Source organism: Oenanthe melanoleuca, chromosome 10, assembly GCF_029582105.1.
Source record: "Oenanthe melanoleuca isolate GR-GAL-2019-014 chromosome 10, OMel1.0, whole genome shotgun sequence".
Lineage (NCBI taxonomy): Eukaryota > Metazoa > Chordata > Aves > Passeriformes > Muscicapidae > Oenanthe > Oenanthe melanoleuca.
The window spans coordinates 11,424,815-11,448,521 of record NC_079344.1 but is presented as its reverse complement, the minus strand read 5'-3'; the positions used below and the strand labels follow the sequence as shown (position 1 = coordinate 11,448,521).

General features: G+C 42.8%; 1 protein-coding gene across 6 annotated transcripts in view; it reads left to right on the top strand.

Moving 5' to 3' along the window:
- Window positions 1-314: 314 nt before the first annotated feature.
- Window positions 315-23,707, top strand: part of AKAP13 (A-kinase anchoring protein 13) — a 208,236-nt gene continuing 184,843 nt past the window's right edge. For 5 of the 6 annotated variants that reach the window (XM_056500307.1, XM_056500309.1, XM_056500308.1 and 2 more), the window contains exons 1-2: window positions 315-494; window positions 20,350-20,404. The gene's annotated coding sequence lies outside the window, so the exon portion shown is untranslated. The remainder of the gene's footprint in view (window positions 495-20,349; window positions 20,405-23,707) is intronic. The other variant, XM_056500305.1, reaches the window with a different exon arrangement.

Here is a 23,707-nt window from a genome sequence, read left to right as displayed (position 1 = left end):
AGCTGCCTGCGCGCTTCCATACCCGCACCACCACGTTACACACACACCGCCGCCTCTCCGCCAGCGTCGAGTAACTGGGAAGGGGCACAGGCGAGGGAGAAGCCGCCGGGGCAGGCAGCGGGGCTTTCCCCAATGCCCGGCCCCGTTCCGCTCGGCACTGCCCGGCCCCGCAGCGCCCGGCCCGGTCCCGCAGCGCCCGGCCCCGCACGGCCCCGCACGGCCCCGCAGCGCCCGGCCCCGCACGGCCCCGCACGGTCCCGCAGCGCCCGGCCCGGGGCGGCCCCGGCGGGGCGGCGCATGCGGGCTGGCCGGGCCGGGCGCGGCGGCTCAGGTTGCGAGGCGGCAGCCCCCGACCCTCCTCCCCTCCTTCCTGCCCGCCTCCCCGGGCGGAGAGCACCGGCCCGGCCGCCTCCTCCGCCCCCTCCCCGTCCCCGTCCCTCTCCCTTCCCTCCCGGCCCCGCTGCCAGGGGCGAAGCCGCCCGCCGGGCCCCGCGGTGAGTTTGCCCCGCTGGAGTTGGGCGAAGGGGTGGGGGAAAGTTTGGGGAGGCCGCGGCGGGGGCGGAGGGTGGGCGCTCCCCGGGGACAGGGCTGTGCGGGAGCCCCCCTCCCCTTCCCGCGCCTCGCACGCTTCCCCCGCCCTTCCTCCTCCTCCTCGGGGGGCTTTTCTCCGGGCAACTTCGCGTGGAGCCGCTGCGGGCGGCCCCTTTCCTCCGCGTGGCTTTATTCCTTTTCATTTTCCGGCGCTTGGTAGTTTTTCATTTATTTGGAGTGTTTTCTCGCGCGGCTGCTCTCCGCCGCTATTGTCTGCGGGCCGGGCCGGGGCCGGGCGCGGTCCCCCCGCAGCCGGGCGGGGGTGGCGGGGACGAGCCCCGCTGTGCCCGGGCTGTGCCGGGGACACGCACCCGCCTGGCCCCCGGCCTCCCTCCGGGCTGCGATCCCGCTCGGAACCCCCCTCCAGACTCGCAACACAACTTTGTATCTCAGTTTATTGCGCGGAAAGTCAAAGGATTCGTATCGAGAGCCCCCCCGCAACACGCTGGTGCTGGTGTGTGTCACCTTTGGGTCTCGGTGGCCTTTGGTGTCACTCAGAGGGTCGTTGCCGTGGGGTCTATTTCATGCGTTCACTCTGTTACTTGCAAATGTAATTGTTTCTGTTCCTTCTCGAGTGTAGACTTTTCTTCTGAAACATACAAGAGTTTCTGGATGAGGATTGCGCAATAGTAGTTTTTCTGAACCTGTAAACTGTTGGCATTTATTAATCCACCTTCTGTGACCGTGTTGTCCCCGCAAGTCATATAGAGGAGTGGGGATTTGCAGAATCTGATTTTGCTGACCTCTGGAATTGGTTCTGCTCCAGTGTCCTTTTCAGGGCTTCATGTTAGCTGGAGATTGGAAATGGGGAAAAAAGTAATTTATAAAAAGTTCTTTATTTTAAGAGTGTGCTATACTAATTCTGCTGTGAATGTCTAGATAGGGATTTGATAAAGGGATTAGAAATCCTGCACTGCTGTAGGACAGTTGGTCACTGTGGCTCTCTGTAATCTCAGTCAGCCGTAAAACTTTAGGTACTCATGGAGATATGCGATGCAGTAGAAATATGTAAAGCATGTAGCTTCAGAGCTGAGTTTAGACAGTTGGTCTGAGATCTATGGATGTCTTGTGTACTGGGAGTTTTGGCTAATGTAATCTAATCAGTTTTAAAGGGCCAAGCTACATTAATTCTGTTTGTGGTGACTCTGAGTCCCTTGTTGAGTGTGTTTCTCATGTTTTGCACGCCCTTGCCGAGCTGCTGTGGAATTGTAAGGGTGAACCAAGTTCCACATGGGTCCTTGAAGGTAAGATACTAATGATTCATTTATTGTGGTGTTAGAGAAGGTGTATTTTTATACATTGATACCTTACTAGTGGGAGTAGATGGATGTTAACCTCAAGCATCCCTGCCTGTGGGTAGAAACTGCTGTCTGTACTAGAGGGACATTTGCTGTGTTTCAGGACATGGTGACACTGTCTTATTTGCACACTTGAAATTGCATTTGTTTGGGGTTTTTTTTGTTTTGGTTGTTTTTTTTTTTTTTACGAGCCTGATATCAGGGGAAGGGTGCATTAGGCAAGGTGAAGACCATCTGGGCGTGTGTTTTGCCTTGGCACGAGTTCAGGCGTGTACCTGTTGTCCCCGTTGATGGGCTGAGCCTCTCTGCTGCCCGTCTGTCCTTGCAGCGCTGCCCGGCGCTGGGCAGACGGGCTAGCCTGGGGCTGTTGCTAGAAGGGCACGGGTGTTGAGTTCTGCCAGGCAGACAGGTTTTGTAGGTAGCCTGAGTGACGAGTGCCCCGCAGGTCGTGTGGCTGAGCTGTGCTGTGTGACAGCGTTCCAGCCTGGATTTCCTGCCCGGCTCCTGCAGCCACGGATGGCCGGCATAGCCCGAGAGGTGAGGACACGATGTGTTGGAAGTGAGAGAGTCCAGCCAGGGACTGCAGCCAGAGAGAAAGGCAGGAGCTCGATGTTCCTGATTTACAGCTTCACTGCATCAAAGGAGGGAAACACATTTAAGAGCTCAAAGCTTCTCGTAGGAACAGAGCTCTGCCAGGTACTATCCGATGATGGATGTTTTTAAACACAGTCTGCATAGCGCAGCTTTGAGACTCAGGCATATGCAGAACTCACTAATCTCTCAGCAGGATATACTTGTGAGTAAGCTGTGTTCTGGTCTAGGGTACACTCCTGTGCTAAGAGGAGGATTAAGTACTGTTAAAGGAATCTGGTTATTCTATCCAAAGCATGAATTAAGAACAGCAGTCAATAAATTATCCTAGAGGAAAAAAACATTGGTAGGTTTATTGGTGGTGTTCGCATGCTCCTGTGTTACAAAAGCAGTGGGGTTCTTTCATATAATTTTCTGCTAGAATAATAAGTTTTAATAAATAGCTGCTTAAGAAAAAATCCTTAGTAGAAGCTGCAGAGCCTGCTGTACCTATTTCTTTTCCACTGTTTCCAGGACACCAACGTATCAGTTTTCTCTGCTTGGTATTTGGTGGTGATCCACTCGCCAATAAAACCGACCTTGAAGCTGCTTGGAAGCTTTTCTGCTTATTACTGTAGCTGGTTATCTCTGCAATCTACTTGAGTGCTATTAAATGCTATTTCTATAGGGGTTCCCCACACAGGCAATAAATAGCCTGAAGTCAGCTAAACCACACAGCTGATTTGTATGGAGGAACTATTTGGTTTTGGCTTTTCTCTAGTGGTGGAAGGCACTGCTGAGAAGTTAAAAACTTGAGCAAAAGGCTGGATAGTCCAGGAGGCCATAAAGGCACGATGTGGCCTCCGTGTGTCATTGTGGCCCCTTGTTTTACCAGTCTCCTGGATAGGGAGTTGGCAGCTGGCGTGGTTTCCAGCTGGAGGATAACTCTTATTTGCAGGCACATGAGAGGCTGGATGTGGAAAGCTGGGGAGGAAAACACCTTGCAGCCTGCACCTTGTGATTACTGGGTGCTATTCGGTGCCAAGTGCTCATGTGCTTGCTTGCATTGATCACCTGTAGGACAGATAAAGGTAATGAGTGACGTTGTGAAGCAGCTGATAGCTCTGGTGTGAATAGAGTCCTTCTTAGCTGCCCTGGGGGTTGCCGCAGGGGATGTAATCCAGTTGGGAGCCTGGTTTAGGGCTGGTGTGTACCACCTGGTCATTCATGTCCAGGAAGCCCTGCACCTTTTCTAAAACAAAACTTGTTTTTAGGGTGTTGGATATAACGTGATTTTTATGAGTAGCTTAGTCATGCTTCACTTTTTTTTTTTCTTTCCCTCATCTAAAACAGCTGTCAACAATCTCACTGTGGGGAGGGAATTGGCCACTCCTTGTACTTACTGAATAGTCAGACACTTCAGCCTGGCATTGCACTTCTTAGTGGCTTTTGGAAACAAAGCCGTGGATGTGGCACAATGGCTTCTTTTTATTTATTTATTTATCAAGCCTGTCTTTTTCCCTTTGCAAATGACCTTTATGCAGATCTAGAAGGCAAAGCCCATCACTGGGAGTTAGCTGGTTAGTTACTTCAGTTACTGATAAGAAAATATGATGGCAGTGCTCCAGGAAAAGCAGCTATGCTGGGAACTTGTTGCTGCAGTGAAGCTATACTGATATTTTCAGAATGATATACCTCTATTTATATTTATGGTGCTTTGTCAGGGAAACAGGGTGACTCCTCTTGTAATGTCTGCATGACAAATAAGCTGCGACGCCACAAATCCTGTAAAGAGTTTATTGTCCTTCTCGAGATGGCTGGTGGAGACATGCAGTAGGTAAAAGTTTCAGTATTGTCATAAACTTGAACTGCAGTTTTGTCATCTCATCTCTTTTGTATGTTGGTGTAGTATAAGCAGCCTCTTCCAGTTCCCCAGCTGGGCCATACTGGGGTTTTTGGGTCTAGTCAGCAAACCAGACTGGGAAATGGAGCCCAGTTAAGAACATATTATTGTTTTTAGTCCATACAATTCATCAATTGTATCAATTAAGGAAAAAAGTTCATTCTGTACCTGCATGAGTTACCTGACTCATGTTCCTTTGTGCTGTCACAAGCAGCTGTGACAGAGGGTGGATGCTTCCACCAGGAGAAACCTAAACTCTTGGAGATGGTTTTCCAATTACAAAGAAGGCATTTGACTGTGGTGCCCATCCCTGTTTTATAGCCTGCGAAGATGACATGGGAGATAGATGTTTCTGAGATAAGCCAGTGAGTTAAAAGTCAAAGTGTTTAATTTTTAAGTTCTGTAAGACAGCAGTTATTTCTGTCGAGAGCAAAGAGAAATCTTCTCTGCAAAGTAAGTTCTGCCATTTTGATAATGTTCTTTAAAATTTTCTTTATAACCATTTTAGGCTGCTAGGTTGTTGAGGAACAGGGGGAAAAAGTGCAATCACAAATGCTTTTAGTTAGTCAACAGTCCTTAAAAAGTATGAAGTGTGATACCTTGGAAAAAGTAGGCTTTAGTTCTGTTGTAGCTGTAATGCGTCACATGTTGTGACATGGTCAGGCAGTCTAACAAGACTATTTTATATATATTGAAAAAAAAAAAAAAAGCCCTAAAAATCTGATGCTGAAGAGTTTATTGTGTGGTTTGTAATACTAGTGAGAAGAAGATTCATCCTTTGTTGGCATAGCAATGAAGTTCTCACAGTCCAAATGCTCAAATATTTAATCTAGGGTTGGAGAAAACATAAGGAAAAATTACACTTGAAACTACTGTTGGCACTCTTTGCAGCACTTGTGTTGAGGGCTTGAAATACAGTATATTTGATTTCCTTGAAAATCATGGGGTGGAGACTGCTCATTGGATCCTGTGGAGCTGCTCTTCTGAGACAATATTTAAAATGCATGAGCACAGGTAGTTGCAACTGATCCATTTGTTTCCATTTTGTTTCCTTTGTTTCAAGCCCTTCTGAAATTTTCTAATAGACTGTGCAAAATTTGCCACAACTTCTGACTGTTTCTAATCTCTTTTTGTATTTTTTTGACTACTTCCAGGTGGCTGATCTAATTTTCCTGCTGAGCTTTTTTTACCTTAATGTTACATTTGCAAAATACAATGTGAGAAATCTCCCCAAATTGTTTTTTAGTGTGAGATGTTATTTACAGAGTGGCAGCACCGCTGAGATTAGCCTGATCCACTGTAAAAGGAAGGATTTAAGGATTTTCTTCTGAGGCAGCTCCTTCAGGTTTTATTTCTGAGAGTTAAGTAAAAAGAAAATAAGCAACAAATTGCTTATTTCAATATGAGATGAATTTTGGTGAGACTTTTCTCTGTGAGCATGATTTAAGATGGTCATCTTAAAGATTGTTTGATGATGATCAAAACTTTGTGTGGAGAGAAAGTGCCTGATGTGTCATGTTTGAGTCCTCTGTGTGTTTTATCACCCATGACTAATGCAAACTGGAGCAGCAAGTTATGTTAAAATCTGTGACATATTTGTATCTTCATCTAAACCGTATCTGAGGTTTTTGGCAAAGTTACTTGGGAAAGTAAATCTTTTTCCCAGTGTGTCTTTGCCTTCAGTGGTGTAACTGTTCTGTGGGTCTGAATGCTGCACTTAGTAAAACCATTACAAACAAAGATTCTGGCACGGAGCAGTTGTTCCAAACCGGACTGTCTTCAGACTCAAACTACTGACTCACCCATTCTTTTTCCATGGATTAACACACCTGGCATGTGTCATGCATGGATGTGGCCGACTCATCGTGTTCTTGCAGGTATCCCTGTTTTCAGTGTAGGGAAGACCAGAGTGGGAGTGTGCACAGCAACTCCTGCACTTAAAAACCTCCTGGTGGAAGTTGATGCTGGGGACAGGTTTGCTCAAAGGATCCTTTTGCCACATTGCTGCTGTTGCTCTGCTTCTGCTGCTATTTAGGGATGCACAGAGTGGCTGCCCGTGAGAAGTCTCTCCCTTCAGGGCAACAATACAAAAAGTTGTGCTGGGTCAGGCTGTGGGTTGTCTGGCCTTGTTTCCTGCCCCATGGTGTTGGTTGTGGGTTCCTGGGGAGGTGTGAGAGCAAGAAAAGTCCACACTAGTGACTGTGGGCACAGTGGGGTTCAATGCCAGGATGTATGGCACATTCAGCTTCCCAGCACGTGTGGCTGTCAACACCCTGCCAAATCTAGAAATTTGCTGTCAATAGGAAAAGAGGAAAATAGGATGGTGGTGGTGAGGCTGCTGAAGGGAATGAGTCTTGGTCGCTTTACACACGCTGTGTTCCCTCCTGAGTTTCCTCTGGGATGCTGAAGCCTTTGGTCCCATAATAGCAGTGGCACAATGAATGCTTGGATGGAGGAAGCAGGTGTTAAAGGAAGGGGGGAAATGATTTATTTTGGGGGGAAGGGGAGGACAGGATGACCATATCTGACTCTTATACAGACTAATTTATTTTGGCTCATGAGCTTGTGCACAGCACGCTTCTAAATTGCTGAACCCACAAATAAGATGACAGTAAAACTGGGACTTGCTTTTTTTTTGAGTTAATATCACTTAGTGAGTCAGCTGAGGAGTGAGGTTTACGTGATGTACCTCTGGTGTTACGTGCTGAATTCTGTTGTTTTGTTCCCTGTTCCCATAAATCTTTCACTGCAGCAGCAAGGCTGCAGTGCTGACAGCACTGGACATCTTCAAGTCTGCACTTTGTACTTGGGAGCGCTGGTTTTTAATTGTTTAAAACCAAACTGGAGCTGATTGAGTTTACGTGTGGCCTAGATTAAAACAGTTTCTGTAGTGTGATCTGAGGGTCTTTGAGTTGCTGCAGAGGGTGATTCTGAGATAAAGTAAAACAGGCTGCTTCACTGGCTGTGTAGCAGATGTGTTTGCATCCATAACCCAAAGATCTCCCATCCTGGGAGTGATGACAACACTCCATTTCAGTGGGGTTTTCAGCCAGTGCAGGAACCTCTCTTGAGGAGTGGGAACATAGGAGTCAGTTTTTCCATCACTGAGTGTTTTGCAGCCACTCCACCCATTTTTATGATGAGTGATCATCATCTGAGAGCACAGTGGAACACAAGAGGTGGTGAGCAAACCTTTTGTTGCATTAAATGTAAATGTTTATAGTTTCTCTTCTCCTAGCAGCTGCAGAGAAAGTAGGTTGTCTCAGCTGGGTAGAGAAATAAAGACTAAACCCTTTTTATATGTACTGTCATAAAAGAAGGCCTTGTGTAATAAACATTCATTTCACAAGGTCCAGGTGTCTCTTTACCCTTTTGTGTGATTCAAGGCAAAATGTTGCTTCATATGTTTGTAAAGTGCAGGTTTTTCTCTGTTGCAGTGCAGATGCCAACAGGAAAATACATTCACTTTTGTCCTCAGACCCGTTGTGGGAGGATGCTGCATGTTATATTGGTATCCACTGTGTGGCTGCATTTGAGTGCTGGTGTCTCCTGCTGAGTTGGGCACAGGAGTGTGAATTTGTGCAGTGGGGGCTTGAGAGTCTCCAAAATTTGGAGCTGCTTTCCCACCCTGGCCAGAGCTACTAATTAATTTTGGAAGAGCCTTTTGGCTCTGCAGCCTGAAGAAGAGTATGTGTATAGCATGGAGGCTGAGATTTGAGCACTTAATTAGCATAAAATGCTTTAAACTAGCTTATAAAAGTATTTTCTTGAGTGGGTGCCTTTCTTGCCCCTCTATAAGATGCTGATGGGAGTGGAGTGATAGGAGCAGTTTTCTTGAGAGCTATCCTCCAGTTAAAACAGGGCTTTGGTCCCTGTTTTCATGGGCAGTGTATTAAGCTAAAAAAAGAACTAGACTGATGCATGAAGAGCTTACAAGTTAGAACTGTGGATAATAAATATGTTTGCATGGATGTTAAGAGGATTAATAGGGAAGTGCATTGAAAATGGGAGAATTAAAGAAGTACTTAAATGCTAACTGGCTTTATGTGTCATGTAAGCCTTGTGAATTTCTTTCTCCCTCCTCCCAGTCAGTTTCTAGCTGTGTTTGTTATTGGTGTGAAATTTACCTGTCAATCCCACACATTTTCCTGTGTTCAGGGAATTTTGCAATTTACCTATGGGCAGTAAGGTGGTAACATGTTGTCTTTTCAGATGGCATTTCAGAAGAAGAGGTGCTCTGCTGAATGTGATGCGCTTCCTTCTGCAGCTGGAATTGGCTCTAGTTAAACTGTGGGGTTTAGTGCTTAGACCTCCCTGGTTTTTCCTTTATCAGATTAGCTAGGATTTTGGCAGGACTTTGTGCTGCTTTTTCTTAGCCAATCGACTTGCATGTGAGTGTTCAGTAACTTTCTTGCTTTATAATCTCAAAGTTCAGAAGTCATCGGGTTCTTTGAGATAATAAGAGATCCTATCCCAGCAACAGCTTATGGCAGGCAGAGAAAACACTTCAGTATGTGGAGAGCAAGTTTTAAAATGAAAATTCAAAACTCCTTGAGGAAGATGGAGGACCTGTGGCAAAGAAAATGCTTGAAAATGTATACATCTTCCTGAAGCTGCAAAACAGGGGTGTGCTTTTATACCCTTGCTTTCCTGGATTATTTGCAGGACCCATTCCCTCTGTGATATCAGTTGATAGTATGAGATGGCAGTCAAACAGTTACTGTACAATTGCATCATATAAAAAATTATGATGAAATGTATCAGGTGAGTATAAATTTATCAAGCTTTTTAATGCTATGCTTAGGAGAGTCTTAATTTTCCCACCTGTCTCCCCCCCCCAGAACTAATTTGTAAAATCTTTGCCAATTAAAAAAAAAAAATCTAGTCTGATCAGTGCTACTGACATTAATTAAGAAAGAATAATACCAATTGCATAAATATCCGTGCATTTATTCCTTGGGCTTGTGATATCTCAGTGCCAAAGGAAACCTAGGGCATTTTGGAGGAAACATGCTGTAAGTCTTGTTGAAGTTTTTCGTTGGATAAATAAGTACATCACTTGGTGTTTGCAGTAAAGGAAGTAAATTGTTTTCTTTGCAGGTTTTTTGGTTTTTTTTTTGATTCTTAGATAAGTCTGAGTCTGGGCCACTGGGTACCTTGGTGATGGAGATTTGGTTTAACATTTGATGGAAGTTGTCTGAGGAGCAGGAGCTGTTGCAGTGTGATTGTGTTAATGTGGCTGTGATACTTGGAAGAGCAGCATTTTAAATTCCCACACCAGAGATGTACAGCTCTGTCTACTTGAGGCCTTGCTGCTTCTGGCTAGTAGGGGGAAAAAATACCCATGATGGAGAGGAGAGGAAGAACTGTTGGGATGCTGCTAGATGAAAGCCTAGCAGCAGTGAGGCATTGGGGAATACGCCCGAGCTGGGGAATGCAGAGTCAGGCTCTGTGTGTGCCTTCCAGCCAGGGAGAGTTGCAGGGTGGTGATGGCAGGGACCACCCTGCATGTTGGGAAATGATTGTCACCTCTGCTTCATGCTCAGCTTCCAGCTGTCCCTTGTGGAAGAGCAGCCTTTTGGGTGTGCATTGGGCACTCAGCAGCATCCTGTGATGAGACAGGAGTAATCCTGTTTTTTGCCTTTTCTGTGACTTAAGCAAACTTGAATTTACTGCTTAGTGCAGGATGCTGAGCCCCTGGTGCTAGATGTGCCAAATTCTGGGTGTATCTGCCTTGGTCAGTGTCCTTGTCCTGCCAAGGAGCAGAGGCAGGATCAGAACAGACACTGATTTCTGTTTGCCTCTTTAAATTATCGGTGTTAACTCTGTAATGTCTGTTATTCAGAAAACAAATTTTGTCTCATACATCCAGCCCAGAAAAGTGCGTATATATCCAGCAGCCAGGAAATTGAATGAGTCCTGATCTATTCTTAATTTCTTGTGTTTCCTGTGGTTTTATTGTTTGTGTTACCAGCCCTAATATTTACATACTTTTGAATGAGCTTTTCTTTTTTTGGAAGATACTGCTTTGTTTGTATGCCTTGCAAAACAGGTTCTTCCATTTTTTTCTTTTCTAATAACCAAACAACTTACTTTCTCAAAGGAGTAGGAGGAAAAAAAGGAAGATTATAGGAATCACCAAAGGGAGATATCTAAGAATAGATTTTTTTTTTTTTTTTTTTGGCTGATGATATGCTAAGACTCGTTCTAAACTTGCATCCATACTTCCAAATGTCCTTGAGCTCTTTGAGAGCTTTGTAAAACTTGTTGCATATGAAATTGAGTGCTTGTGGGTGCTTTATCTGAATAGCAGATGTGTTTGCAGTTGACATTTTAAATGCAAAGGTGCTTCCATGAAAAATGCTTGTAAGAGCAAAGGTGTAGTTCCCACTGAAACCCCACAGACATTGGAAGACAAGTTGGTGGAGTCTGCTGTGTTAATGTTCAAAAGTGGTGCTGTGAATGTTGTTCATCTGTGTGTCTCTGGAAACTGATGCAGTGCATTTTTTTTCTGCAAAGTAAGGAAGATTTTCAGTTATAGTCCCTGCCTTTCTTTTGGATATGAAGGATATGATGGAGAGGATATGTCCCTTAGTACATCAGCTGGCTGCCTTTTCCATGGGTGTTTACTTTCCTTTAGTAATCCCTTAGGAACTAATTTAAAATTGTCAAAAATTAAAAAAAAAAATAAATAGTGTTCTCTGTAGAATTTGTGATCAGCCTTTATTTGCAGGTGTTACTGTTCTGTGTTGAATTTAAAACTGATCTACAAGTATTTATTTCTTTCAAAAACTTAAGATGGAACTTCAGGACTTTTTCTTTCAAATCTCTCCTGCCTGCCATGGAATAAAACCTATTTGCACGTTGATGAATAGTGGCTGGGGAGCTTGTCTGGTTCTGCAACAGGATCCATAAATAGCATTAGTGTCTGGTTTACTTTGGGAAGGAAGGTGTCCCGTTGTGGCAGTGGCAGCAGGGCAGCCTTGCACTCACTGCCAGTAAAGTTGCCCTGTCTGGGCAGTGTTCACCAGCACGAAACTTGGAGAAACACGATACAGTGTCTCTGCTGAGATACAGAACCCCTTTGAAAGCTCCAGAAAGCACTGACATTTATAGAAATAGGTAGTACTGGCCTTCTTATTTTCTCTATCCCTCTGCTGTCGGCTCAGAGAGGACTTGGAGTATCATAAAAAGTGTGAAAAGTGTTTCCTCCATCACCCTCCCTATCACTTGCTGCAGGGAGCACCTTGGGATGTGCAGAGCACCTTATTGCAGGTGGTCCATGTCTGATGTTCCAGTGTGTTTGGGCAGCACTTGGAGTAGCTGTTCTAGTTGCCAAACTGGATCTGGCAGCTCATTATCAAACCTGTTGGGTTTCAGAATTTGAGATTTGGATGAATGCCTCTGAAATGCACCCTTCCACCAAGGATATTTTCAGGTTTGGTCTTTGGAGCATTTAATTTGTGGCACAGTTGCTGAAGGAGAAACTGTCCTCTCTGCTAGATCAAAAATCAGTTTATTTTGGAAAAGGGAAAAAAAGTATTCAGGAGTGGCACAGTTAACCATTTCTGATACCTCAGAAGCAATTAAGTGTTCAAAAGGGCAGTGGCTGGTAATTGTCTCAAAGTGCATGAGGCTCAGGCTACTCATTGGCAAAATGAAACCAGGTAAAATTTCAGAACTGGAATAAAAAAGGTTTAATTTTTGCCCTTTTAATGAAGATATGAATTGCTCCTTGGCCACATGGCATTTTCCTTTCCTAAACTGCTCGTGGCATGGCTGTTGCTGGATGTTATGAAATGTAAATAACACCAAGGTAGTGAACTCAGCATTCCCTGCTCCTTGGCAGCGTTGGTGAATGGAAACATCTGTCCAGGGCCTCCCTGGTACCCTTCCCTCGCACAGCTCCTGCTTCCAGCACAGCCAACGTGCTGCAAAGTCCTGCAGACCCTCTCCTTAACCTTCCCCTGTCTGCACCACACAAAATGGAGGAAAATCTAGAGGTTAAAAGGAGTGAGGAGTTTTTTTTTTTCCATAGTGGGTATTTTAACACAAGTCATTCAGATTGCTGGTGTTCTGATGCCAGCCTGTGACATGGGGCAGACCTGAGCTCCTGCTCTTGGCACAATCCAACTCCTCTGGTGTGTGCATCTCTTGCATGTCACTCTCTAATCACTCACTTGGCAAATCTTAACTATTCCCTGCCTCTCCCATTCAGATTATACAGAGGCTGTGGCAGGGTGTAAGATTCACTAAAAAGGATTTGTTGGTTTGCAGGCATGGGGATGGATGATAGAGGTTGAACTATTTTTTTATTTCCTAAAGAGGAGTGGGAGGCAAGGGGACAACACAAAATTGCAGCAGCAAGTACAGAAGGACAGTGGGAAACCACCCTGGTAATTCACTCGGAGTTTCCTCTGAGCTTGGCTGGGAGTTCTTAGTAGGTTTTTTACTTTGTGGGCATAAAAAAAAGCAAACAAAACCCAAAAACCTGAGTAACTATGCAAATAATGCAGGAAATACGTAGTGAATGTTTTGTGATTGGGGGAGATAGTAACTGGGGCTTCAGAGCTTTAGGTTGGCTACAGGATGTAAATACTGCTTGTGCTGGTTTGGGTGGGTGTTGTGCACCAGGTTCATTGACAGTTTGGACTCTAAAACTTACTTTGCAAAATAAGTTCATTTCAGCAGACAGTGCTTTGAAGTTGTTTTCATTTCAGCTAGAGAAATTGTTATTAATTTTATCCTGTTGGTAGAATTTGGATTTGAGATGTCCTTACAAGATGTTTTCATGGTGATTTTTTTGAATCTATTTTTTATTTTTTAATCATAAATTGGGAAAAACGGATGGGAGAAGAAAAGGGATGCTCTTGTTCCTTTTCAAATGTAGGAATACCAACTATTTTTCTCCCTCCTCTCACCTTTTGTATGAGTGGTGAAAAAGAACTGTCAGTTTTTAAATAGATCAAAATCTTTCTAGCACATAATATTGGTTGGAAGTGAAGCTGCATGGCCAGGTTTTGATGGTTTAGGGATATGTTAGGTGAATTTATACAGTCATCTGTGATGCATTTATGAAATTTTTTAAAGCTTTGTGTTTTTTTCCTTTGCTGTCAATATGTAAAAAACTATTTCTTTAAGGGAAACCTTAACTGGGCTATCCAGGGACTAATTCTGCATGTAGTGTATCCCATTCTGAAAAAAGTGGGTTATTCTTAATATAAATTACATACTCAGAATAAAGTAAGATTAAAATTACAATGAAGACAGGCTAATAAGGGTTTTAGTCTGCTGAGGAATTTGACTTAAAGCTTGCATTGGAGCCTGGAGTTGAATTTGAGCTGTCAATTCAGCTGAAGTGTAAAATGTCTCCTAGTTTCAACTGGAATAAGCTAATGCAGAGTTTTAATTCAATTACATTTTTTTCCTCTCTTTCATTGGACAGATTTATTAAGAATTATTCTGATAATTTTATTTTCCCCTCTGAGTAGTTCCAAAAGCAAATACAAAGCATCATTGCATAATGGAGGGGTGGACAGCAGAATGCTTCTCTGATCTCCAGTGTTGCTTCAGGATTTCCAGCTCTGTAAATAATTGCTCAAGGCAAGGGTACACTAATATTATTTGATGAACAGGAAGTCTACAAATAGCCAGGGTATTTTGCCATAATTACATTTGCAGTGGTGCAGGTGTTGAGCCTTACCCATAGCCAGGAAAACCAGTGCTTCAAATAGATAGATGTAAGAAAATGTGGGTGAGGAGATGGGATGTAGGTTTGAAGGAAAGTACATCAGCAGATTTGAATTTAAAGATTTGAAGAACATACAAAAGTTTCAGGAGATATGTTGCTGATGGCACTGCTACAATGGCCTGGCTTTGTAACAGCAAAACAAAACCATCCAAACCTCCATTTCTTCAGAAAAGGCAAGATACTCTTAGCTTTTTATTTGTTTTTAATAGATTATGGTCTTAGATTGATGTGCTGTTGGTTCTGCTCAGGGCTCAGTGATATTTGTTACTGTGGTAGTTTTGGCTTGTGCTTCTCACACCCAAATCTTTCCTTAGCTCATGTGATGCAAAAATCCTTTTCTTGGTTGTGTTGGTGACCAGAGCTGCAAAGTGTGAATCTTGAGCAGCTGGTTAGGTGACACCCATGTCTCCTCCAGACAGTGAGAGTGTTCAAGCACTTCATTAATACTTAACTTGAGCTGTCTCAATGAGATGGCTGAAGGAAATGAAATACTGTCATTAAAATAATGCTTCCAGAAATGCCTGAAACCAACTATATTGGGAGACTGACTCATCCTGTCCTTGCTCTGGGAGCATGGCTGCATGCAGTGGGAGGGTATCCTGCTTTTTTTCCATAACTTCATGACCTTGTATCACCAGCCCATGAGTTCATTTAGGAACAGACTGTTGAAGGAGAGAAGATGATATGCAAATGGGAATATTTCTGTGGGTGATGCTCATAGCTGAAATGGTCTTGGAGTAGTTATTTTGAGAGGAAATCTTGGCTCATGTTCATTGAGCTGAGCTACCAAGAGCAGCCTGTGAGGTGGAAGAGAAAGGGATGGGGAGAAAGGAAGCAGGTGGTGAGAGGATGTGTGTACCAGAGAAGTGAAGCAGCACTCATATTATCTTTTCCAAGCCCTCTGTTTTTCCTCCCTCTAGAGATGGCCATTAATTCAAGTGGGCCCTGAAGTTTGGAAAAAAGTTTTGGTGTGTGTGCGAGCAGCAAGTATAAAGAAAATTGCTGTGCTGTGTGTAAACTTAGCATGGAAGTTTGTAACTGAGATGTGTGGTGATGTCTTCATAGGAGTTTGGCTGTGGAGCTTTGGGGGGCATAGCAAAATACTTGTTGCCAGCCCAAATGGACTGGTATAAAAGTAAACAAATACTTGTAAAAGATTGTCTCTGTCTTGCTTAGTACTGTTCCTGAGTGTTTCAGCTTTGGATGTTCTTGAAGAAATTGCTCTTTCTTAGCCTAAAAAGCAGCACTTAAGATATTTAGACAGAAGTGGTGCTGCCTCTCCAGACAGGGATATTTGTATAAATGTTTAAAGTGTCCAGTTAATCTGGCAGGATTGTGACCAAGGCACGATACTGTGCATTTACACTGTAATTATGAATGGTTTGTGCTGTGAGACAGTGTGCTGGCTTCAGTGCTGCCTTTTTGTTATAAACACAGTGTCTTCTGGGCTGTTGTTTAAAGACTCCTTTGGAAGCCTGATTTAATAGTGGAACTGAGTGAATAATTCAAAACCTTTTTATCAAGTTATTGTTTAAATTCTTCAATGAGCTCACCATAACCTTTTTATGTACCCCTCCTGCATGTGTCATACAAATATTAGAATAATTGAGTTTTACTAGTGCAAATGTTTCTGTGAAGCAAATTTTTAGAGCTTGATGTATGACTGTTTATGGAAAGGGGAATGTTAAAATCTCACACACCAGTGCCTATGCCAGAAACTTGTGCTGGCTTACTTAGAAAAAGAGTGGGGGGTGAGACCCTCAGCTTTGTTGGAGCAATCCTAACTGAGCTGGTTTGTCAGATTGACTTGTTTGCAGTTTAAAAACTGCACACGTGTATTTAAAGGAATTTCAGATATATCTCTCTTACAGGCCATTCTACTAACAGTAGCAGTACTTAGTTTTAAAATATTTGCTTTTTTCCAGATAAGTACTATTTTGATTCTTTCTCGTTTTCTCCCCCCTTTACATGAGGTGAACCAGCACATTCAAAGTGCATCTGCTTAGCATCTCTGAGTAGCTTAACAAAGGGATGCACATGAGAGAAAATCCATAGTTATCTTGCAGGTTTCATCATTCCTTGGCTTGGAGTCCAGTCCAGGCTGGAGGAGAGCCTTGCAGATAGGTAACTTGAGTGGCTTTAGCTTGCCTATTCACATGTATTAATGGTTGCAGACTTGCTTGGTGAAAGCTCATTAGTGTTAAGTCACTTTTGAGTACTGATGGTCTTGAAAAGGCAAATGGAGGCCTTGCAACCAGGATGTCTGCAGAACTGGCATCCATTTGTCTTCTGCTTCTGAAGAAAAATGGAAGACTTAAAAATCTAAAGGCAGCTCAAGAAGCAGGAGTTGAGGATTAGGCAGGGAGCTGGGAGATGCTGTTTTCTCAGTCAAGAACTGTTGCTTAATTGGTTACAAGAATTTAGTCAAGGCTGTTTATTCTGTTTGCAGACAAACCATCTCCTGTGCATGCTCTGGCAGTCCTCTAACCTTCCTGGCACCGCTCAGCGTGAGCTTGGAGATGAGATGGAAAATCCTTCCTCTCAGTGCGTCATGAGTTTGCAAAGCCCGATTTGCATGTGCAGGGTTTGCTCTCTGAATTTTGGATTTCTTTGCTGATTTTCCTCTCTGAACTCTGCTGCAGCTGCCTTTAACAGTCTAAATGTTGTTACTGCAGAGCTGCCCTGGAACTCCCCTGGTAATGCCACAAGCCCCTAACCATGTGTGCAGAAATCTGGGATTGCAGGCTTGTGTGACAATGAAACTACTATTGAAATCTTCCATTGCCTTCAGTCACAGCTATTCCAAGTGTAACTGCTGACACTACAGATGCTAGAGACTGTTCATACCTAGGCCTATGAGAAACCTAAGCTGGTTTTTAGAAGTAGGAACATTTAGCTTTTGGGGTTATAAAAAAAACCAAACTGACCTCCAAACCCTGGCATCATCACAACCAGCTTTGACTTTGCAGAAGGAGGGCAGTGAAATGTAAGAGCCAAGTAAACCTGGTGGTTTTTTTTTTTTTTTTTTTTTCTTTTTGGCTTTCCTGAAGTTGTCATCTGTGTAGAGTCATATTTTTCACTGAACAAAATGAGTTGTAACCAGCACTTTACCAGTGGGTCTGAGCCTCTGGCAGTGGTGTTCTTGTCATCTGTCAGCCTGAGTGGGAAGAGTGTTCAGACTTGGTCTGACTCCATTGCAACATTGCTGCAGGTGGGTCTTTATTAAGCTGAAAAGACCAAGAGAAATCTCCTTCATGCCTCTTCATTCCCTTGTGATGCAGTATCAGCTCTGACTTGCCCCTGTGGGTTCCTTGGACCTGAAAACAAGTGGGAGATTTTGGGTGGACTTTTGCTTGTTTTAAATTAAATATTGGTGTAACAAGAGATGTTTTGTGACAAGAAAGACCCAACAATCTTACCAAACATGCAGAACAAGCAGGCTGTGTCTTGTCATCCCATTACGACATTCCCACTGTAGGAAACACCCTTTGTGCTTTGATAAATTTGTCCTTATTCAGAGTGTGAAACTGCAAATTAACATGTAAAATTACTTTTGTGCGTTGGGGATTTATAACAGTTTGTTAGCCCTTCATATTTGTGTTGCAAAGTGTCTGTGAAGATAGGGGAGCAATATTACCTTGTTTATTATGGGGGGAATCTGAGACTTGGTGGCTTTTTCTGAAGTACCCATGAAATCTGAGTATTTGCAGAGTTTGCTGTAGTTTGTGATTGAAGCTGATGCTTACAACAGGCAAGATCCCACTGCAGCACAAAGTGGGGAGAGTGGCTGCCAGCTGAGCTTTGCCTGAAGTGATGTGTCTGAAGAGATGCAGGCTGGGTGAGAATAGAAAGCTGCTGTCTCCTCATTCCCTGATTCTTTGATCACTGAGAAGAAATTATGTGTAATTATCTGTACAGTTTGTGCTCAAGTTTTGTCTAGTATACATAAAATAACCTAAAGGAGGAGGTGGATCAAAATAAGCTCTGGATTTTGTTGTAGCTTTGTTTTGATTGCATATGGATATTCTGCAAGGCAAGAGTTAATTTGTCAGCCTCATCCCCATTTACATAAGTACCATTGATACTTCACCCTCCCTGTGTGACCTGTGAACCATCTCTGTTGGGTCTTCATGCCATGCTAGATTTGTATTCCTCTTTCTGCCCAACACAGATTTACACTCCCTCCATGTCTAATTCAAACTGGTGCCTTTACGTTTTCCCACTCACATCATAGTGTATTAAAATATATATATGTATAATTTTTTTGCTGATATTTATTTAGTGTAGTCAGAGGGGAAAACAGTTAAAGACTTGATGTGTATTCTGGCTGGATGGAATAATGATGAGATATAGCTGAGTTATTTTCTTTCTTTTAAAGCTGCTTGTCATTTTCTGCTGTGGATATTTTGATTCTTGTTTATTTTACTCCTTCGTTTGGAGAAGAATAGTCTGGGAGGGGAAGGAAGAGGCAGGGTTTACCCCTGAAACCATCATTGTTAGCCCTAACTTCTGGTAGAGCTTTGCTGCTTTGGCTCGACCTCTTTAAACTTGAGAAATGTGTTTTTGTTTGCATTTCCATCTTGTTGCATTTAAAAACTATTCTAACTCTACCAGATTGTTTGAACATTACTGGGGGAATGTTTTTCAGAGACTGATAGAGTTTCCAGGCAGCTTTTCTTCCGCCAAGTACTGTACTGGTGAGGTTTTGCTTGGTTTGCTCTAAGAATCTGCAAAGCAACTGTTCAAAATTGCTGACACATGTTAAGTAATGTGGAAATCACCATCCTACCCCATTGAAGTCTGAGTGCTCATGTTGACAGTAAGAGCAAGATCTGACCCTGAAAATGATATGTGAACAGTCTCAATCTGGAGACCATTTCTAGTGTCTTCCCTCTGACTCTGGCTAGTTTATCCTTTGGTCTTAGGTATTCTGTTTTTAAAAAAATTATTTACTCAGTCTCCTAAGAAATACCACATTCTGCCTTTTCCATGTATTTTTGAATTATTTAACCACATGTGTATATTTGATAATGCCAAGTTCAGAGTAAAATCTCAGTTCTTTAGTTGAGTATAAGTAGAGTTAATGCTACTTCTAACAATAATGGTTGTGTTATAATTCTTATTTAATAAGAAATCCATCATCTTCTACCTCCCTTCTCCAAACCTCTAGTTTTCAGCTTTGGAGCAGCTGTAATCAGCCTGTACAACTTCCCTTCCCCCTCTCATGAATAAATCCAAGTACCTTATCTTCTCTATCGGAAAGTCCTCCCTGGCTTTAGCAGCCTCTGGAGGAGGGTATAAAAGGGGCTTTCACTGCTCACAGGAAGCGAAATGAATGGAGGAACTTTTGATAATGCCCCGTCTGTCTGAGCGAGGGATCAGCCCGACTAAATTGCAGCAGATTAGTGAATGATAGTGCTTCAGCTGGGGCCAGAATTATAAGTTTTTAATCTTGGAACAAGCAATGATTTCTTCCTCCTAAACAGTGGTCAACTCCCTCTTTGATTTGGAGGCTTGCAGTCATCCATATTCAGTTAGTTTGGGTGTGTGGTTTCTTTTTTTTTTTTTTTTTTTTTCCCCAGTCTGCATTCATGAGTCTCAACAAGCATTTAGATTTCTTGGTAGCAGTGATTTTGGTGGAACCTGTCATGGCCACATGCCATTTTTGCCAGTAACTTGTACTTTGCTTTGGATTTTTATACCTATAATGAAGTCTTGTATTTCCCAACTTTCTTAATATTGGTATGTGTTGTTCTGCCTCAGTCTTTTGCAATTAGCTTTGGGGTGGTTTGGGTATTTTTTTATATGCAGCATTTTTGTTTTCTGGCCACCTTCAGACTTACCCTGTGTGTGAACATGTGTGACTCCTTGATTCCCACCTCAACTTGTCCAAACTTTCTGATAATCCAGCTCAGTGGGAGGGAGAGATGACTGAAAATCTAAATGGGGCAGCTTAGCTAATTGCCTTAGGCCTGACTCGTCTGCTGGATAACACTGGTTTTATTGCAGCCCAGTGTGATTGACATTTGGGGAATTGCACTGGTATAATGCTGGCAGCAGTAGTGAAAAATCTGCCCTATTGTTTCTGATATGTTTGCTGTCTGAGGAGGACCTTTTTGTTGCAAATAGCTATCAGAAAGTCAGCTAATGGAGTGAATTTACCTTTCCAAGAAAAAAATATGAGTGAGAGTAATATCCTATGTACTAAAATTTTGCCTTGTTCTGTGTTTTTTTAGGCTTTTTTTCTTGGATTTTATTACTGGAAAACTCTCTAATGACAAATTTGCTTAGGTAAGTGAAGCAAGATTTTTTTCCTGTAGATTTTTTTAGAATCACTTCCCCTATCTTAACTGCTTTTGCATGTTGGGCTGTAATGTTGAGCTGCCAGCCAGCTGTGCTGCGTGTGCTGTGGTTAAAGGCTAGAAAGATGTTGTAAACAAAAGTAAAAAAAAGGGGTAATGCCTCTAGTATGACATAAGGACCTCATTTATTCATTTAATCAGATGAAGTGGACGTGGTGCAGAATAATGAAATACAGGTTATATCTGCATATTACTGCATAATCTCATCAATTTATAATTTTTTTTTTTTCCAAGAGATGCTCTGCATTTTTTTACCACTGGAAAAGAAACTTGTTGCTATCATTTAGTGTCATTTTGTTATGAATTTCAACCTTCATGCTTCCAGGTTTTTAGATACAGTTGCTATTCCTCCATCTCTTTCTCTTCCCTCTTTCCCTTAGGCAGGAGCTTCTGATAAGGAGAATTCATAAAAAGTTTGAGAGTTTTATTTTTTTTAGCCCAGAAGATGGGAGAACATGAACAAATTTAACACCTCTCTTTGATCTTTTGAACCCCATCTACACCTCTAAAATGCGGATTCCACATAATTGGTGATTGACAGGATTTCTGAGTGTTGTTTGAAAGCACCTGGTCTTGTGTATTCCTAAATATCTTTGAGGCATTCTGAGCATAAATCCATGCCATGGATGGTGGGTGGAAGAACTAAATGTGCTGCTGTACCAAAATGTACTGTGTTTTCCTTTGTGGTGGAGAGAAGACTTGACTGACCTCTGATGCAAGACAAGAAGTTAATCCCTAGACATACAGCTAATTTGATGTGTTAGTTGGAGTTGTTTGTTGATCCTGGATGAGGCCAAAAGCAACTGCAGTGTTCACGTGGGAATATAGTATCTTAACATCTATCCTGATAAAAGTGCTGCTACTCTTCATAAAGTGTCTGTGAAAGGCTTTTTGTCTCCTGTCTCTGCTTTCTGCAGTACCCACACTCTCTTCCTTTTGATCTCATTCCAGTGAATGGTCAGCATGGCAGCTTCTCTCCTTGACATGAGGGACCTTGGTGAAATAAAATTGTCTTTAACCTGAAGTCTTCTCCAATCTGCTTTTCCCTGGTATTTGTCCCTCTTCAGGGAGGACTTTAGGAGAGTGATGACAGACAACTGCAGAGAGGTTTTTGAGTTCCCTTTAGTTTTCCTTTTAGATAGCTGAGCAGAGTTTATCTATCTGCCATTCCTTTGCCAGGGTACTGAACTCAGGGTATTTTGTGTGGTGTAGCTTTTGTCTTTTCCCAAAACACACAGGAGCTGCCTGATGAATTCCAAACAGTGAGTGAGCCAGCTAAGGTGGACAAGCCCTTAGCAGAACCCTCTGAGAGCATGGCAGAGACAGAGTATTGCTTGGGATCCAGCACTGCAGTGCTCCTGAGACGTGCCATTGCAGTGTGCTGGAGGTTCCCCCATGTCTCCTCAACTGCTTGAGCAGTGACTAATTTGCAGCCTGAGGCTGTATTTATTTATGCCACTGCCTGTCCAGAGGATAAAGAGGACTCTGCAAATGAGGGAAGTATTTAGGCATCAGTTTTAAATCCTTTTAATTTTGTATATTAGACACATCTATGAATATATGCAGACTGAGCTAATAAATAACTGGGGAATGGTAGTTAAGAGGAAAGGACATCATTAATTCTGTCATGGACTCTGTTTTAAAGTTGGGTCCAGAGCAGTAATGTGTTAGGCTGGGAAGGTAAACACTGTCATTATTCAGCAACAAAACATGTACAAGGCTGACATTGTTTTCTTCCTTTTGATATAATAATTTTTTTGCAGTGGTTAGAGTATCTTTGGTGGTCTTTGGTGTGGTAGGAGCCTGATGAAGCCCTCCCCTTTCCCTACTGAAGGGTCAGTGCTCCTTTATTTGAATTGAGTTTTGTATTAATGCTGCTGTGCTGACACAGAATGTGTGCTGTTCCAGAAGGCTCTTGCTGTTTGCTGTGGTTGGGGTGCTTGGCTGGAATTCCTGCAGTATAGTTTGGAGGGAGGTATTTCTGTTTCATCAGGTGATCCCTTTTCAACTCCCCACACTGCAGTGTTAACCCAGGTCAACTGTACATGTCACATAAAAAAAAAAAAAAAAATCCTTTTTGTGCAGATGCTGTTAAAAAGCCAGTGTGAGTTTACCTTGTATATCTTTTTTTTCTCCAGCAACTACACCAGTGTGCAGAGAAAAGGTTTGCCTTCAGCAAATGCAACTTTACATGGTCCTTCAAGGTTAACATCTTTTTTAGTGGGGAGAGGAATTTGGAGGAGTCCTCGCTTTGCATCTTAAAGTATCTAAAATTGCTGTGAGAATGATGATGATATATTTGCTAAAAGGAATAATTGTCATGGTAAAAAGTTAGCTAAACAAGGTAGTTAACTTTTCAGCATGTATGATAACTAATAATGGGAAAAAAAGCTAAAATGTTTGTAGTTTGAAGTTCCCCCCACTTGCTGTTTCTCATAGCACAGCCTCTCTCCTTCATACTTCTCATTTTAGTAAATTTCTTGATGTATAGTTACACACATAGAAAAACAAGCCAAGACTTAATATACATATTTCTATCTTGACTGTGCTCCACATGACCCACCTAGATATCAGATCACTTGAGTTTGCATAAGTGAAGATGTGTGTATCCAAAGTGGGTTGGTGTTCAACCCCTCAGTGCCTCTTCCTGTTGAGTTTTCTTACAAGTTTTGCAGCTCTGGCTCTTCCAGCAGAAGCCTTGGACAAAAAACACTCATGGAGACACCAGTGGAATAGCTGATGCAGCTCAGCAGCCACCTCCTAAAATAAGTAGTGGAAGGATGCCTGTTTCTCTTAGCAGTATTTTCTTTGGAAGATGAGCATCTCCTCAGCATGTCCTTGGCTTTCTGTGTCTCCCTAGCAAGCTGTAGCACTGAATACTGCTTCTTCCACTGTTCCCAGCTCAGTTTAAAAGTTCTTGATTCAGAGTACTTCTGTGGTCTTTCAAGCTCTGCTCTGATTGCAAAACTCCCAGGAATTTGGAGTGGGAGTCCTTCCTTTGGATGAATTGGAAAGAAGTTGTGTGTTGTCAACTTGCACAAGGTCTTTCTTCAAAGTATGAAGTTTTTTTTAGGGGGAAGGATCTCTTAAAAAATTACTAGCCCTTGGTGGGTGGCATGAATAGAATTGACTGGAGGGGCAATTGTTCTGTGGTTCATGTGCTGTTTATTTTGCAGCCAGTGATGTTTTTATATTGCTGAGGCAGATGGAGGGATTCCCAGCTCCACAGGCA